This window comes from Ascaphus truei, unplaced genomic scaffold (genome assembly GCF_040206685.1).
Source record: "Ascaphus truei isolate aAscTru1 unplaced genomic scaffold, aAscTru1.hap1 HAP1_SCAFFOLD_2291, whole genome shotgun sequence".
Classification (NCBI taxonomy): Eukaryota; Metazoa; Chordata; class Amphibia; order Anura; family Ascaphidae; genus Ascaphus; species Ascaphus truei.
The window spans coordinates 25,838-42,185 of NW_027455209.1; the positions used below are offsets into that span (position 1 = coordinate 25,838).

At 43.4% G+C, this 16,348-nt stretch overlaps 1 long non-coding RNA gene across 1 annotated transcript; it reads right to left on the reverse strand.

Moving 5' to 3' along the window:
* Positions 1-269: 269 nt before the first annotated feature.
* Positions 270-5,016, reverse strand: LOC142477718 (uncharacterized). The gene is made up of 3 exons (XR_012792635.1): positions 4,550-5,016; positions 3,321-3,388; positions 270-595 (listed from the first exon to the last, which is right to left on the reverse strand). It is a non-coding gene; the product is annotated as an uncharacterized LOC142477718 (long non-coding RNA).
* Between the last annotated feature and the right edge of the window lie 11,332 nt (positions 5,017-16,348).

A 16,348-nucleotide genomic window follows, 5' to 3' on the forward strand; every position in this document is an offset into this window, starting at 1 on the left:
AGAGGCTGTCACCACTTCTCCCCCCTCCAAGACGAAGCCCTCTGCGTAAGGGTGAAACGCGTTGAGGGGGAGATGCTGGTGTAGCCCTGGTGTGTGTTAATAAAGTTTTTTTGGAACAAGACATCCGGGAGCCTTTCTTCAGACATGCGCAGTTGCGCCGCACTTCTACCCATTCTCTGACCTGCATCTCGGCGGCAGCACGCAGGAGGAGGCGAGGAGAGCGGTCTCACAACCCAAGGAGCAGGTGAGGTCATTCTTTCCCCCTGCACCGGTTGATTTAGTGGCCCTGTTCAGCTCCCCCACGCCTACCCCAGTGTCTGTTATCCTCAGACCTGCCTCACACTGAAGCGCTTGACAGACTTTCTGCAATGCAGATGCCAACCTAAAAAAAATTAAATACAACATGAAATAAACGTTTTTCTTACTTTTGATGTCTTCACCCACCGAATCCTACTCCATCATCATCAGCAGCAGCAGCAGCAGCAATTCCTGGTCCACGACCCAATGCTCCTAAACAGCCACGTTCCACCGGTAAGTTCTTTCAATCTTTTCTTCATCTGTAAATTAAAATCCATTTTGGGTTCTTTAGCTTCATCTGTAAATAACAAAAGTTTATGCAAAGCATAATAAAATTAAAAATATAAATTAAACATAGACTTCCCTCAGTTACCTGCAACAGGGAGAAAAAACAAAAAAGATAATATTAGAGTAAAGGATACAGATTATTTAAGGAATGGAGCAATATCTATTTCCACATTGAGACCCCTAGGGGTCAGGGTCCTCAATTTATGGATCCAGAAAGTCTTCCTTTTTATTAATTCCAAACTTCTGTCCCGCCCCTCCAATATTGTAAAACATGTTCAATTGCCATAAATGTCAAACCTGTCGGGTCCCCCTGATGTCTTTTCGCCCTGTCGCCGGTAACTGGGGGAAGTCTATGTTTAATTTATATTGTTTATTTTATTATACTTTGTACAAACTTTGTTATACTTGTTAATTCGTCTGCATATTCCTTATCTTTGTCATATTCATTGCTGATACTATTATCCATTATTTATGGTATTTGTTATTTAATTACATGTTCAATAATCCTTTAAAGACTTAATGTCAAAAAACGAAAAACGATTACCCTCTGCTCCTTTCTAAACCTCTTTTTAATAATGACTATATCTAATATCTAAATCCAGTACAACATCTGGAATTTTTATCCTAGATTTCTATAATTAATATATATTTCTCTTTGTATACATCACCAGTTATCTGGTTTATTTGCTCCGAATTCTCATTATTGTTCCCTTGGTGATATAGACACAATATTAGTTACATATGTAACAGTACAGTGTACAGCAAATACATGTAACCAAATCACCAGTGAAAGTGCCCACCCTTGAATGATAATTCTATATGCTCCAAAGTAGCAGTTCAGGACGTTTTCGGTCAAAAATCCACATTGAGGGCAGTGGGGGTTTCCGCCCCAAAATACAGTATATAAAGTAGAATTAAATGGACATGAACTAAAAGGTGACACGGTGTGCTAATTTGCATGTCATTTTCCAGAATCCCTTACTGCAGTGGAAGCACTGTATGCTTGTGAAAAGCAGGATTGTAGACCTGTCTGAGATGTAAATGTGCTCACAAGTGGTATTTGTATGTAGCAAGGTACCCCCTGGCTACTATTCTACCCAATGGGCTGGCAATAAACCCTGGTATTTACAGGCTTGCCAGTAGTTGGTATGGGGTTTTTCCCTTCACCTTTGGTACTGCACTTGAGTGACAGCAGAGGGTGGTACATCCTGTTGGAGCTGGGACAACGAGGTGCCCGCCTTCAGGCTGTACTTAAGGGCAGGACCGCCCTAAATTTGGAGGTTGTTCCTTCCTACTTGAGGAAGGCAGGTCACACGTCGGGGAGCCTGAGATTGGGGCCTACCCATGTGCTCTTCCCTCCGGGGAGGAGTGAGTGTGATTATACCTTTGCCTCCGCTAGGACGTCTGCGGGTGCCCTTGGCCTGTAGTGACGGTCCAGGGACCATCTCCAGTGAGAGCTGATCTAAGGAGACTGTATCCCGCAGAAGACTGCTGCGTAGCTGTTGTGTTTCTGCAAAGTGTGTAGTAATAAACTGTTCCTGTTTGCAATATACCTCCGGCCTGGTGTGTGATCTAACTGGGGAGAGAGGTAATCAGTTCTACCATGGGAGATCATCTCCATTTCCCTGGAACCTACGGCAGACGGAGGCGCTGCACTGCTAAGTACACTGGCGACACAGTTTATTGCACTGCGGCCAGATCCGCAAGCCGGGAGATTTCCCGGCTTGCTAGTGGCCGCCCCTCGGCGTGCCGCGCGTCACCGACGCGCGGTCACGCGTCATCGGGGGCGTGCGCCCCCTGCACGCACGTCCAGGGCTCCCCGAGGGAGCCCTGGTGTCCCGCGATGTGGGGGACGGCGGCAGGGGGTTCCGGGGGACCCGGCGGACCCGGCAGCGGGAGGGAGAGCGCCCCGACCGGAGGGCGCTCTTCCGCTGCTTCGGCGCGCGCCCGTCACCCTCCGGCGTGCGCCAGGCTACTGCTGCGGCCGAGAACGGGCAAATGCTCGAATAAACTCGGCCGCAGCAGTATTATGTGGGGTATGGACCCCAGAAGCCTGTTCCTGTGTCCCAAAGTCATCGTGGAGGACTCAGCCCTCTTGTTACCAGCAGGTATGCACCACACACACCCTGTAATGGCCCCTATCTGTGATTGAGGGGCAGTGGGGGGGGGGGGGGGAGGGGTGAGGGATAGGGGGAAACACTGTTACATGTATTTGCTGTACACTGTACATTGGTGGGTTTTTGTCACTTTTTTACCCACCATTACTTATATCGTTATTGTAGAGGTTAAAGTAATTAACTACATTCTTTGAGTAATGATCAGTAGGCGATTAAATGTTCTTTTTGACATTATTTCAAAATCATACCTAATGCGTTTTATGTTTTGGTAACTCTGTACTGAGACTAAATAGGCACTTAATTAGTTTTTCAATAGAAATATCAAGAAATTCCATTTAGTGAGTTTCTGCCAAAAAATGCACTTAATGAGTTTTACCGCTACAACGACGATATAATGTGTGGTTGAAACCCCTTAGTCTAAAATTATGTGCCTGAGTGCACTGCTTTGTTCCTTTTTATGTGGAATCTTTGCCAAGTTTAGTTTTACATAAACTCCTCTAACAATCTGCATGAAATACAAGCCTTTTTAAAAAAAATAATTTATTTTAACAAGTTTCTTAGATTTAGCGTAGATGCTGACAAAAAAATATATATATAATTTTTTGAATACCCGTATACCTTCATTGATGTCTCCTCCTTGTTTGGCATCTTAACTAATTTGCTGTTCAGAATTTGCTTGTAGGTTCCTGAAAAAGAAAATGACTTCAGTCTATTACGACCCAAGTTAATTGTGTCACCAGATGGCACCATATAACCCATTCCATTTAATTTAATAGACTTGCATTATCTTTACAGAGCTACTAACTACATGTCCATTGCATAAAAGTGAAGCCAAAAATAATAAATGAAAATGGGCAAATCTCTAAACATTTGGTTGATTTTGGCATAATGCATCTTATTTTTGTTTTCTGTTCAGTGACCACTAGTGCTGAGAACCAGCCTGAGAAAGGAGGTTTTAAAGCCGCAGTCCTCCCCCACCCCACCAATTTACGAATCAGTGGGGCAAATGCCACCAATCGCAGCAGGGTTCCCCTCACTCATTAGCAGTAATAAAGCGGCAGCCATTTTGATTTCAATGAAATGACAATTGGAATGATCCTGAATTAGGGAGCCCAGTTACAAGAATTTTAGTGCATATGTATCAAGGCAAATGTGGTGCAAGTATGGGGAAAAACATCTGCAGAGTATGTGTCAAAGAGAAAAATTAGATTTAAAATCAATAGGATTTTTTTGCCCCAGAATTGCACTACTTTTGCCTTGTGTTTATAGTTTATGGGGCTCCTCAATTCAGCTGACGAAATAGTGCAAAGAAATACGGTATAAATGCGAGAGTTGATGGCTACTTTAATTTAAAGGGACAGTTTCACTTAGGAAAAAATGAACTAATGGCAATATTGGGGGCTAAACATCAAGGATATTCTCAGCAAAAGAAGCTTGTTTATAAACATACATTTAAAAATACTTGTTAACATATTAAACAGCATGACATTGGGGCCCACAAAGGAGCTCCCCCCACCCCTCCTGTCTATACACATTCCCATAATAATACCTATAATAAATAAACACAAAGGAAGGTCCGCAGGTACAAAGGCTGTGACTTTAATTAAAATACATAACGTAATCTGATAAGTGCCAACCCTGCCAGAGTGTTCAAACAATGGGTAAAGGCCAATGGTACTCAAACCATGGCGCGCAACACCCCCAAGCCAGGCACCGCAATGGACGTTTAGTGAGAATGGGCCCCAGGAACCCAAAGCACAATGGGCCCTGCTCACTCAACACTTCCAGCCACAACAGGGCTTTACCAAACCATAGAGCCCTGCCTGGCAAGGTTAAAGTGCACTTACCTCCCAACAGCTGCCGCGATAGAGGCAACAACACGTCCCGTACTGCTCACTCTGTGATTAGTTGAATGTGTTTCAAAGTGGGCCAGTACGTTGTGTGCCATTGCAATGTGTGAATGTGTCACACATCATCCTTTGTATTGGGTAGGTGGGTTTTAGAATGCTGTCGCTATTCTGGACCCAGGGTCACGTATAGGGTGTGAATAGACCCAGATAGCTTAACTCATGCCTTCCCTCTTCCAAATCACAACAAGTCCTTTTGTTTTTCTTGGTTTTATTGAAGGAAAGTCACAGGAAGAAATGTACTTGCAAATGTAGTGTGGGTAGAGAGTGCTTCTCTGTCTGAAGTGCAGTGAATCAAGATAAGGCAGTGTAAAAACAGAAAGGCCTTGCTGGAGTTAATAGCAGGCAGGTACTCTACTCACTCAGAGTCCAGGGTGAAAAGGAAGTAAGGGCTGAGTGTCACACAGGAAAAGTATGAGACTGGACTAACTGTCAGCAGGGACAGGGGGGGGGGGAATAGAAAATCCCATTCTAGGAGAATAGCTGAGGTTGCTATAGCAACTCACTGACTAGGGCTGTGTAAACAACATGTGTATCAAAATGTAGCCTTTCACATGCAGCTAGCTGCTGGGACAGGGAAAATAACAGGCAGCTAAGCTAGGGAGACATGAATCCTATGAGCTGCAAAGGGAGACAGAAAAATAGGAAATCCTGTTCCAGGACAGTTGCTCAGTGGTAACATCTCTCCCTGTGAAGCACTGGGAACACAGTTTACTTCCCAGCTCCTTGTGACCTTAGCCAGGTCACTTTATCACCCTGTGTCTCAGGCACCAAAATGAGATTGTAAGCTCTATGCGGCAGGGACTGTTTGTGCTATGGATAGAAAGCAATATTATTAATGTATCATTTTATTGGACCAGCATACTTGGCAGAAATAAACATCATGGACGACTAGGCATTAGGAAGGCCAGGCTTGGAAAGTCAGTGAAGTTGTTGACGAAAGAAAGGAGAGTACTTTCTATTTAATACACACACTCCGTGAACACAGTATGAGTGCGGTAGTAAATACTACCATTTTCTTATTTAAAAAAAATGCTAATGTAGTTGTAACAGGGTGAATTCTCTGTTGTATTGTAAGGCCTCAGGCATGGTCAGTGCTTATGCGCTGACACATGCTGAGCCGTGCTGCTGCTCGGCACTGAGTCCCTGCAGCCGCAATGAGAGCGGCTTTAGCAGGGGCTCGCGCACGCGTCAGCACGCTTGGGGAAGCGTATGTCTGATGGAGTCTTGAGATTTTCTTGCTTGCCGGAGCGCAGGGCCGGTCACGTGAGCGGTTCGCCCAATGAGGGCGAACCAGCTCCGTGACATCACTGGCCCGCCCCCGTCCCGCCCCCTGACGGCAACCTGTGTAAGGCCAGGGAAAGCACCGCTTTCCCTGAGCCTCAGCATGCCTCCGCACTGTTTGGGGCACTATGTCCCAGGCCTTAGGCTAAGGCCCCGCTCCCAGAGTCAGCGCACCTGCGCTGCTGACAGGCGGTGCGCTGACATACACAGACCGCGATCTGCGGTCTGTAGGGAGCGGGAGCCGGAGCGGGAGGTGGGCGGGAGGTGGGAGGTTTGATCGGGAGGTGGGCGGTTTGACAGGGAGGGGGGGCGTGGCTTGAGCGGAGGGACCCGCTACTCTCCCCCCCCTCCCTCCACGGACTCGGGCTGGAGCTGGAAGGTAAGTTTAAACACACACACGCAGGCACTCATTCATACACACACACACGCACACACACACACACAGACAGAGGCAGGCACTCACGCACTCGGGCACACACATACACACACAGACAGGCATGCACGCACTCAGACACACACACACACAGGAACTCACCTGCTTTCACTCCACACTCCTCCCCGCTCCCCGAAGCCTCTCCTCCTCCCGAAGCCTCCCCTCCCCATTGGCTCACAGCCACACACGTCACGCGTCAACGCTAGGAAACACCATTCTCTGGTGTCTCCAGCGGCTGACGCGCTACAGCGTGTAGTCAGCTGTGCAGCCAGGGGGGACCGGGACCGGCTCGCGAGGATTCCCTTGCTGGTGGGGAACTCGCGACCCGCCGCCCGCGCCAACGAGCGCAGCGGGACCGAGGCCTTAGACAGGGAAATCCTGTCCACACAGACTGATACAGAACTGAGGAGATTAATCCCAAAGCGGGCCATTTTGGATTAATCTTTTCAACTGATTTGTTAGGGGTATAAAAACCCAAAGTCTCTCACTAAAGGAATCGCAAGCACCGAGAGAGAGTCAGTGCTGCTAGAGATATTGCAGGGGAAGAGAGACTCTGTTCCAGGCAACACCAGTCCCTGGAACACGCCAGAGGGAAACTCCAATAGACACCACCATGGACCCTCGACTGACGTAAAGAGCACCCTGCTTATGTTGAAACTTTATTAAGAGGCCTAGCCTTCCAGCCCCCAGATAGGAAGTGCTGCCAATTTAGTACTATTTCAGAATTATTTTAGAGCTATGCAAATGACACTTTCTGGATACTAATTGTAAAAATAAAGCTTACAATGCTCACATGCTGTCCATTAAATTAGAACCATATTGAATCATGGTAATTAAGCCAATTCCCTTTCAAAAAGTTTATACAATCTATAAATTACTGTCTTTATCCTTCTTTCAAAATGGAGTCCAATTTCTTGAATTTACACTAAAAGCATGTCTTTTAACCTGGCCTATATCTGGGGTAAGGTAAATCCTTGGGTCATAAATGTATTTTCTTGTAGCCGGTTTGCATTTAATGGTGTACATAGAGTATGTCTGATCAGCCTACTTTGTAAAACTAGTTAAAAAACATTGTTTTTATATATAAATATAGTGCCCGACAAATCCGGTCGCCACGGGCAACCAGATTTGACCCCTTGGTGACACCGCCTCATGGACACGCAGCGCACGCGGTTCTGTGCTTGTTAAAAAAAAAAATGTTCAAAATCCTTCTTCCTGATTGGTTAGACAAGACTTGGCGTCCTGCCAGGTTTTTTTTTTTTTTTTTGCCAGCAGCTAGGCTCTATATAAAAACAAAAAGAACGATTCCTGCGCTCCTACCAATTAGGCTAAAATAAAATAATAATCTCATGAAAAAAGGGTATTTTGTTAAACCCTTTGGCCAAAGCATTCGTAAGCCTGCATGCCACGTCAAGGCATACCCGTTTAATGCAGGTACCTACACTATATATATATATATATATAACGGCTGGACCCCCCTTGTCTGACCCACCCAATCTCACATTGGCCCGTGTGGTCTAACCGGTTCCCATTACAAGGTCGTGTGTGGTGGTGCACCTGCAAGTAACAGGACTCCTGAGTCTCCCGCTTGGTGTTATAGAGGATATCATCAGGACAGGTAGCTGAGGTAGTGGGTGCGAGTCCAACTGACTTCACGTGCAGCGCCTCCACCTCATCAGGATCTATGCTTCCGCAGGGAGATGGACCTGGTGAGGAACTCCTTCTCGGTGGTGACTGCCACTGCAGAGTAATCTCACACTCACACAGTGGGGGTTTCTTTGAACACGACATCTTTATTGTAGGTTGGGATGTAGCAGACTGCCCCATGCAGCTGCCGGCTCTAGCCGCACATCTCGCCGTGCTGTCCCTTTGCCAGGTACGCCCTCCCGTATTGAAGTGGGATTCCCTTTCTCCTAGGGAGATCACCACTGCGCCAGGTCCCTGGACACAGTATGGCTTAGACAGACTTGACTGGTCACTCTGCTACCGCTAGTTACAGCACTAGGGTCACAAAAGTATTCCTCCAATCCCTTATGCCGTAGCATACATTTTACCAGCTGCTTCACACAACTGCTGGCTAACACTTCCTTCCAACTAACTGACAGTGTTATGCCCTTTATACCTCAGGGGGCAGGCGCATCTCTGATGTCACTATCCAGGGACTCAGAGCATACAGCCACTCCCTTCCTTACACAGGGCACCACACCAGGGTGTGAGGGGAAACCTCCATAACTACTGTTGGCAGGCCTGTACTTACCAGGGCTTACTGCCAACAGGGAAGATGTACGCAGTCATTATTATGCATGGCTACATATATATATATATATATATATATATATATATATATATATATATATATATATATATATATATATATATATGTAATAGTTGTCCCATGGACTGGTGAAAAAAGTGTAAAAGCCCTGAAGGGGTTAAATAAAGTATGAGCTTATGTGAGTAGTGCAATTCAAATCTGGCTAAAGCCAGTATCATACAGTACTTACCTTTACTATAGAGGTAAACTGGGTGCACAAATTCCCTGGTGTGAATATAATAAAACTTACACATATATATCTCTGTCAGCCTTACACATTCACCTACCATTCAATGGAGGCTGATGTCCAGACTGACACTGGGGGTTGTATTGTACCTGCACTAATTGGAAAATTGGTAGGGGCTCAGGGTTTAAAAAAATACCCTTTTTCATGAGATTATTATTTTATCTTAGCCTAATTGGTAGGAGCACAGGAATCGTTCTTTTTGTTTTTTATGCAAGGCCTATCTTTTTACCTGCAGCAAACTTCTATAGGGAGGAGCGCTGTATTATTTACAGTTTCTCCATAATATTAGGCAATCCTTTTCCTTGCTGCATACTCCCATAGGGCATTTTAAATATAGAATCTCTGAAACGTCATAGGGGTAGGTTTAAATGCTCATCTGCTTTACATAGCAGTTACTGAGCCCCTACCAATTTTCCAATTAGTGCAGGTATAATACACCCCAGTGTCAGTCTGGACATCACCCCCCATTGAATGGTAGGTGAATGTGTAAGGCTGACACACACACATATATATATATATATATATATATATCTGGAACCCGTTGGATGTACCAATTGTGGTTTTATGCAAACGGGTTCGAGTTACTCTCACCCTCATAGTGGGGCTCAAATCAGGATCAAACATTTTCTTAACTGTGAATCGCGCTTTGTTGTTTACATGATAAAATGCCCATGCGGTCGCCACTACGTGGGTAAAACCTCACGTATGTTAAAGGAAAGGATCGCGATTCATCGTTCCACTATTAGAAAGGCATTGAACAGCACTGATGACAACACTGAGCTTAAATATCTACCTGTTGCTAGACACTTTAAAGAAATGCGGCATTCTCTAGCTACTATGCGCTGTATGCCCATTCTTCAAGGGCAGCCACCACCACGAGGTGGGGACAGAAATAAGATTCTATTGCAACAGGAAGCGAGATTGATTTATGAGCTCAGGACTATTTCACCACATGGACTCAATGAGGACTTAAAGCTGGGCTGCTTTCTGTAATATTTTATTTCTGTAATACTTTATTGCATGTGATCTCCATAGTTTTGTCAATTTTCTTCCATGTTCCCTTTCCCTGTATGTTTTATTTTTGTTCACATCTTTGCACTATGGTGTCTTCACCCCTAGGTGACCCAGGTCTGACTCCTATCAGCATTACATCATATGACTTAACACTGTGAATCAGGATGTCCATAGTTGTGAGGTATTTTTGTCTTTTAAACTTTGTGTACATATTAGTTTCACAGCTTTCATCTAGTGTTTCTTAGCCTTAGATGTCTATAGGAAATTTGCATTAGCACAGCTAGCAATTTAGTGATTGCATAGACATTCTTTCAGCAGTCAGTTTGCACTGTTATCATATGTGCCACCAGGGGCGCTGTTGCTATTTGATTGTGTATATGTGTTTTTTCAGTGTCCCCCATGACTTACCTTAGAAGCAGTTATCACATTGGTGCTGGCTAGTTACAGTTTTTTCTATTGGTGCTTGTTGGAGGTGGGCTGTAACTGGGATGGTTAATTAGGTTTTCTAATTGGTTTCAGGTGTTTTGTTGCATGATGTTGGGGGTATATACTGTATGGGGGCTTAGAACAGTCACTTGTTGCACTGCCCTGAGGAAGGTCCCTCTACGAGGACCGAAACGTTGGCGGCCCTGTGTTCACAATACACACTTTTTGGATTATTACTGCGGTGTGCTGTCTTTTGTCATCAGGATCCCCCTGGTTACCACATGTCTATATATATATATATATATATATATATATATATATATATATATATATTGCACCCATTGTATCTCTATAGTAAAGGTAAGTATGATACTGGCCAGATTTTAATTGCATTACACACATACAGTAGCAGCCGGGCTGACTCTAATGCGGCTGCCCCCGCAGTTTACAAAAAAGTTGTGTGTGCTGTGCACGCGCATAGTAAGTGAAACTTCTTTGTGTGTTGGCATCAACATATAAAGTAACAATAATATTAGATGTTGTTATAGATGTTTGTAATAAAATTGAATCATTTTTAGATATTACAATTGTATAGTTTTATTTTTTGCTTTTAAAAATACATACTATCATTTTTAATACATGAAATAATCGACTTATGATAACTGAAGTAAGATACATATATTGTCGATTCTAAATGATCTAAATGTCGTTGAAAAACTGCATCAATAGTGGATCCAGATGTTGTAGTTGCTATGGCTGGATTGGTGTTGAGAGTTAAATTGAAATTTTCTTGTAGTAATGTAATAAGTGGTAGAGCTTCTTGAGATAGAAAGTTGATGTTAAAATCAGCAGTTAATATGATGGGTAGTTTGTCATAATGTTTGTTGAACAATCCATCACCTTCAATAGAGTACGGTAGTAGAATGAAATGAATGAATTTGATGATATTCTGTACTGTTTGGTTTGGTGAAAAATATATGACGATGGAGAGGACAATTTTGCCATTTGGTAAGATATACTCTGCTGCACATATGTCTCCTATTGGTGGGACATTAACTGCTATCCCTGTAGTCTGACTGTCAATTATATGCATATGAGGCCTCATAATATGTCTATTGTTGCGTTTGTTATGATATATAGTAACTCCACCGACTATAACATGTTGGCGTTTAAATTTAACAACACACTCAAAGTTATCAATAGTAACATTTTCATTGTTGTGTAACCAAGTCTCGGAAAGTAGTAATATGTTACACTGTTGCGTAACTGTATCAGTGAGATCTGTGTTGTGTGCTCGAAGGCTTTGGCAATTTAGTGAGAATACACAACAATTAGTTGGGTCTTTGAGTACATTAAGTAAAGTTTCTTGCAGGGTCTATAATTTGATGTTTTTTGGTCTTGAAAACTCATTTTGTAGGTCAATTGTGGACGTAGCGTTTCTAAGTCCATGATAAAATTTCTTTTGACCATTTGCTGCGACAATGTACAGACCATTGATGTCAGTGACTCGCGATAAAGCAACGTATACTAATTGTTGCTCATGTCCCTTTTCATACTAGTAGACTACGAAATTAAATGTGCCACCTTGTGATTTATGTATTGTTATTGCACAAGCAATTATCAATGGAAAGTGATTTCGTTTAGCCGTGATAGTTCTATTTTTATTTAGTGCTATACTTGATGTCCGTCTTGTTATTGGCACAGCAGATGGGTTGATGTTGTTGGCTTGCATGTAATGAGCGTATTTTTTGCGAGCTATTTTTCCCACTTTTGGCGATGTAAGAAAAGTTAGCCATATCCGTTGTATTTGTCCATCATCGCTGTATTGGATGTGAGCTAATGATCCTAAGGCACCATTTGCTAAGCCGTCAGAGACATCTACATTAGTTGTTACGAGATATGGCTTTGCAATGACAAGCGGTAGTTCATAGGGTAAGCCGCCGGTATCCAGAACAGACATTTTATAAAGTTTTTGTCGAACATGGGCTTTCTGCTCTGCGTTTCTACAGCCAATAAAGATATCTATTGCCGTTGAAATAGTTTTTTCTGGTGCGGCACTCAGGATGGATTGGTTGTAGGTGTTCACTGAATCATTACGCAAAAAGAGACGTATTCCGTTGGCACATAGATGGTCCGCGTCTTCCTTGGTGTAGAAACGTGATTCAATGAGTTTTTGCTCACATTCATCTAATTTTATGCCATTACCAATTTTAGTTTGCACAGTTGAGAAGGTTATGTTTGACAGGCGCATAACTTCATCTAGTTCATAGTATTTCAGTCCACGCCATTGTTTAATTTGTTTATAGATGGGTGTTGCTTGAACTGGAGGTAACTGACGTAAGTCGCCAATGAGAAAGAGGCTATGGCCACCAAAGTTGGTTTCAACATTTCCAGTTATCTGCTTCAGCCTGGCATCAATTTGAAACAGTAACCCAGCACCTATCATGCTCACTTCATCAATGATAATCACTTTGATGTATTTAAAAAGACTTCTATATTGTTGTACAACTTCAGTCGAAAGAGGTACATTTTTAGAAATAGATATTTTTAGTGCAGTGTGTACAGTAGTGCCATCTATTGCAACGGCAGCTTTTCCAGTTGATGCGCAAGTAATATATGAATTGCAGTATCCATCAGTGTTAGTGAAGCGATTTGAAAATGTCCATTAGAAGGCCTATGACAAAAGTTTTGCCACAGCCCGCGGGGCCAGTAATGAATATTTGAAGTGGTTCGCTATTTGGAGAAAGTAGGCTCCAAATAACATGCATCAAGAGTCCTTTTTGTTTTTCATTTGCATTTTGCATTAGTTTGCAGAATTGCCCCTTACAGAGTAAGTTCTCACGTTTCTTAGCTATAGCACCAAGTTTGTTGAGGGTGGCGAGTTTAAGATCTGCATTCATTGCACTTTCAGGATTATCATAAAACTGTTTGAATGCATTGGGGTCTTCTTGTAATCGAGTCACTAACGTATTTAAGTCGTTTTGGCATGTCTCGTCGGGATCTGCTGTCCCTTCCTCTCTGCACATTTCTTTGCATATTTGTATTGTTTTACGAATGTCCAAGTCGGATTCGTATATTTTGCGTTGTTGTAAGATGAGCTCTTCATTATTATTGTATATGGTAACAAATTTTATCTCTGATAGAATGTCCTCCTCCTCGTTGCAAAATGCTATGTGTAAAGTAACCATTTCACGTTTATATTCGTTAATATCTTCAGCCATGTCATAATTACGGTAGCGTGACACGTGGAAACTGTCGTTTTTTGTAAACTCTTTTGGCATTACATGTGTAATTAGCAACAAAAGATGCCAATGTTAAATTTTCTAAATCTAATGGTCTTTTCTCATATTTGTCAAACCAGTTGTCTTTCCAAATATCACTGGAATCATCTGTGAGGTCCTGTTCATTCATTTCATCGTTGGATTTCTTAAGTTGCTGCCGTTCAATGGGCCAGACGGTGGGTATGTAAACTACGACTACTGAGCTCTGAGACATTGTTGGTGTAGTAAATACCAGGCGGCTTCTTGGCTTGTGATTTCTACGGTGTTGAGCATGTCGATGCTTAGCTTTCTGGTAATTTCAATTATATCAAATTCAGGATGTTCATTCATGATGTTAATGATCTGTCGTTGTAGGTTACTGATACCTCTATTTATTTTGTTAACATATTCTATGACATACGCAGCACAAGAGTATTCTTCAGTTAAAAATTGTATGTCAGTATTGGACTGTAGAACGTTAAATATGAAATTATTGAATGGATTGTGCCACTTTTCACTTGGTTCTCTCTTTAGGAAAACTTTCGGTCTTTTAATGCCAGCTCTGAGAACATCTAAGTAGTGGTCGTATGAATGTATATTATTGGCCATAAAGAATGTGTCTATATTGGCGTAATTGTTGTTCTCTAGATTGTTCCACATTGTTTTGTAATGAGCAGCATATTTTTTTTGACGTTGGTCTGTTTTGGACATTGGCACTAATATAGTTGTTTTGCGACACGGCATGAATGGAGCTTCAAAACGACATATTTGTTGCTTATTTGTGGCAATTTTCTTGTAACACGTAAACGTATGTTTGTGTGTTTGAAGTTTGATATGTCCAGAAGCATTGCTAGCCGATACAGATATCAGTTGATCTATCATGGCAATAGCATCGGTTTTGTTTGCACCAAGTGGGTCGGCTGGGGTGTTATTTAACCAAAGGAGAATGTGAGCATGTGGACTACCACGATGTTGGAACTCTATTCACTTAAAATAATTAATGACATAGAATGTTCCAAAGGGGCTTGATCTTTTTGACTGTAGTATATTCATAAGAACATCAACAATTTTATTGAAGTATATGGCACATGTAGCTGCATCCTCATTAATTAATGTAGTCTTGTCCATGAAATATAAATTTGCTGCATCATCCTCACTAATATCTGTACCATTGTTTTGGAACTTGTAAAGTATTTTAAGTAATCAAGGCCAACCAAGTTCATTAGCGCTCAGAGTTAAGAACATGGTTGGTTTTGCAAGCTGTCTTATCATAGCAAACAACTCACGTTCGCGTTGTGCCCAGTAATATGTAGAATTTGGAATGGTATGTAGAAAAGCTAAGTTGTTCTCTATGCAGTTGTTGATGTACTGTTTAGATTCAACTTGGTGACGTGTAAGTTTGGTGTCCTTTCCTATGAATTTGAATGCAACCGTAAGAGAGTCGCGTGTTCTTAAACGCATAATTTTCATTGCTACATATAGTAGATGATATGGCGTGATGGCACGTCGATCAGAACGGCGTAGTTCGCTGGTTGCCATCATAAATGGTGTTACACGTAAATGATCTGGAAAAGTTCTGAACTGTCCAAGATATATGCTTGGAAATGATAGTTCCTCTGGGTACTCGTCAAATAATAAACTGTGTGGTCTGCTCATTTCTCCAAGTGCAATGCGCAGATACAGTGTGTGTTACAGTGTGTGTTACAGTGTGTGTTACAGTGTGTGTTACAGTGTGTGTTACAGTGTGTGTTACAGTGTGTGTTACAGTGTGCGTATGTTACAGTGTGTTACAGTGTGCGTGTGTTACAGTGTGCGTGTGTTACAGTGTGCGTGTGTGTTACAGTGTGCGTGTGTGTTACAGTGTGCGTGTGTGTTACAGTGTGCGTGTGTGTTACAGTGTGCGTGTGTGTTACAGTGTGCGTGTGTGTTACAGTGTGCGTGTGCGTTACAGTGTGCGTGTGTTACAGTGTGTGTTACAGTGTGCGTGTGTTACAGTGTGCGTGTGTTACAGTGTGTTACAGTGTGCGTGTGTTACAGTGTGCGTGTGTTACAGTGTGTTACAGTGTGTTACAGTGTGCGTGTGTTACAGTGTGCCTGTGTTTGTGTGTTAAACAGGGTTTGTGACACAGGGAGTGTGGGTGGGTGGTCTGCGCTCCGTGTCCTTTTATTAAAATTCAATGGGCGCGTGGGTAACGGTGCCGCTGCCAGACGCTTCTGCGCATGCGTGGCGTCCGACAGGGTCGCCATGACTACTGAACATGCGCGGCGCGGGCAGCGCAGAGCAGAGCTTGGCGGTAGCTGAACAGCTCCCCTTGCTGCCTTTAAGCGAGTGAGCCCAGCGGCGCATGCGCATGCGCAGGGGGGGGGTCTGTCTGAGTCTCCCGCCCGGCGGCAGAGGAGTCTCCCGCCCGACGGCAGAGGAGTCTTCAGCACGTAGGAGCTATGTGTATGTATTTATGTGTGTGTGTGTTTGTGTCAGTGTGTGTGTTACATGTCAATGGCCTGTGACCCTAGAAAACATACATTACACATGTACTGTATATACACCTCTGCTTTAATGGATTATCTTCCCCTCGCGCAAGGAGAGCACAAATGGGGAAGGGTGCCCATCTTCCCCCCGGCTTGCTCCGGGGGTAGGGGGACTTGCAGGGTGCCGCTCGGTTCAAGCAGTAGATGCTGCCCCCATCACCGTGCAGCGGAAGCACTCGCCCCCGATGGAGTACAGAGCTACTACTGTAATTTGAGCTTGGCGCGCGGCTGG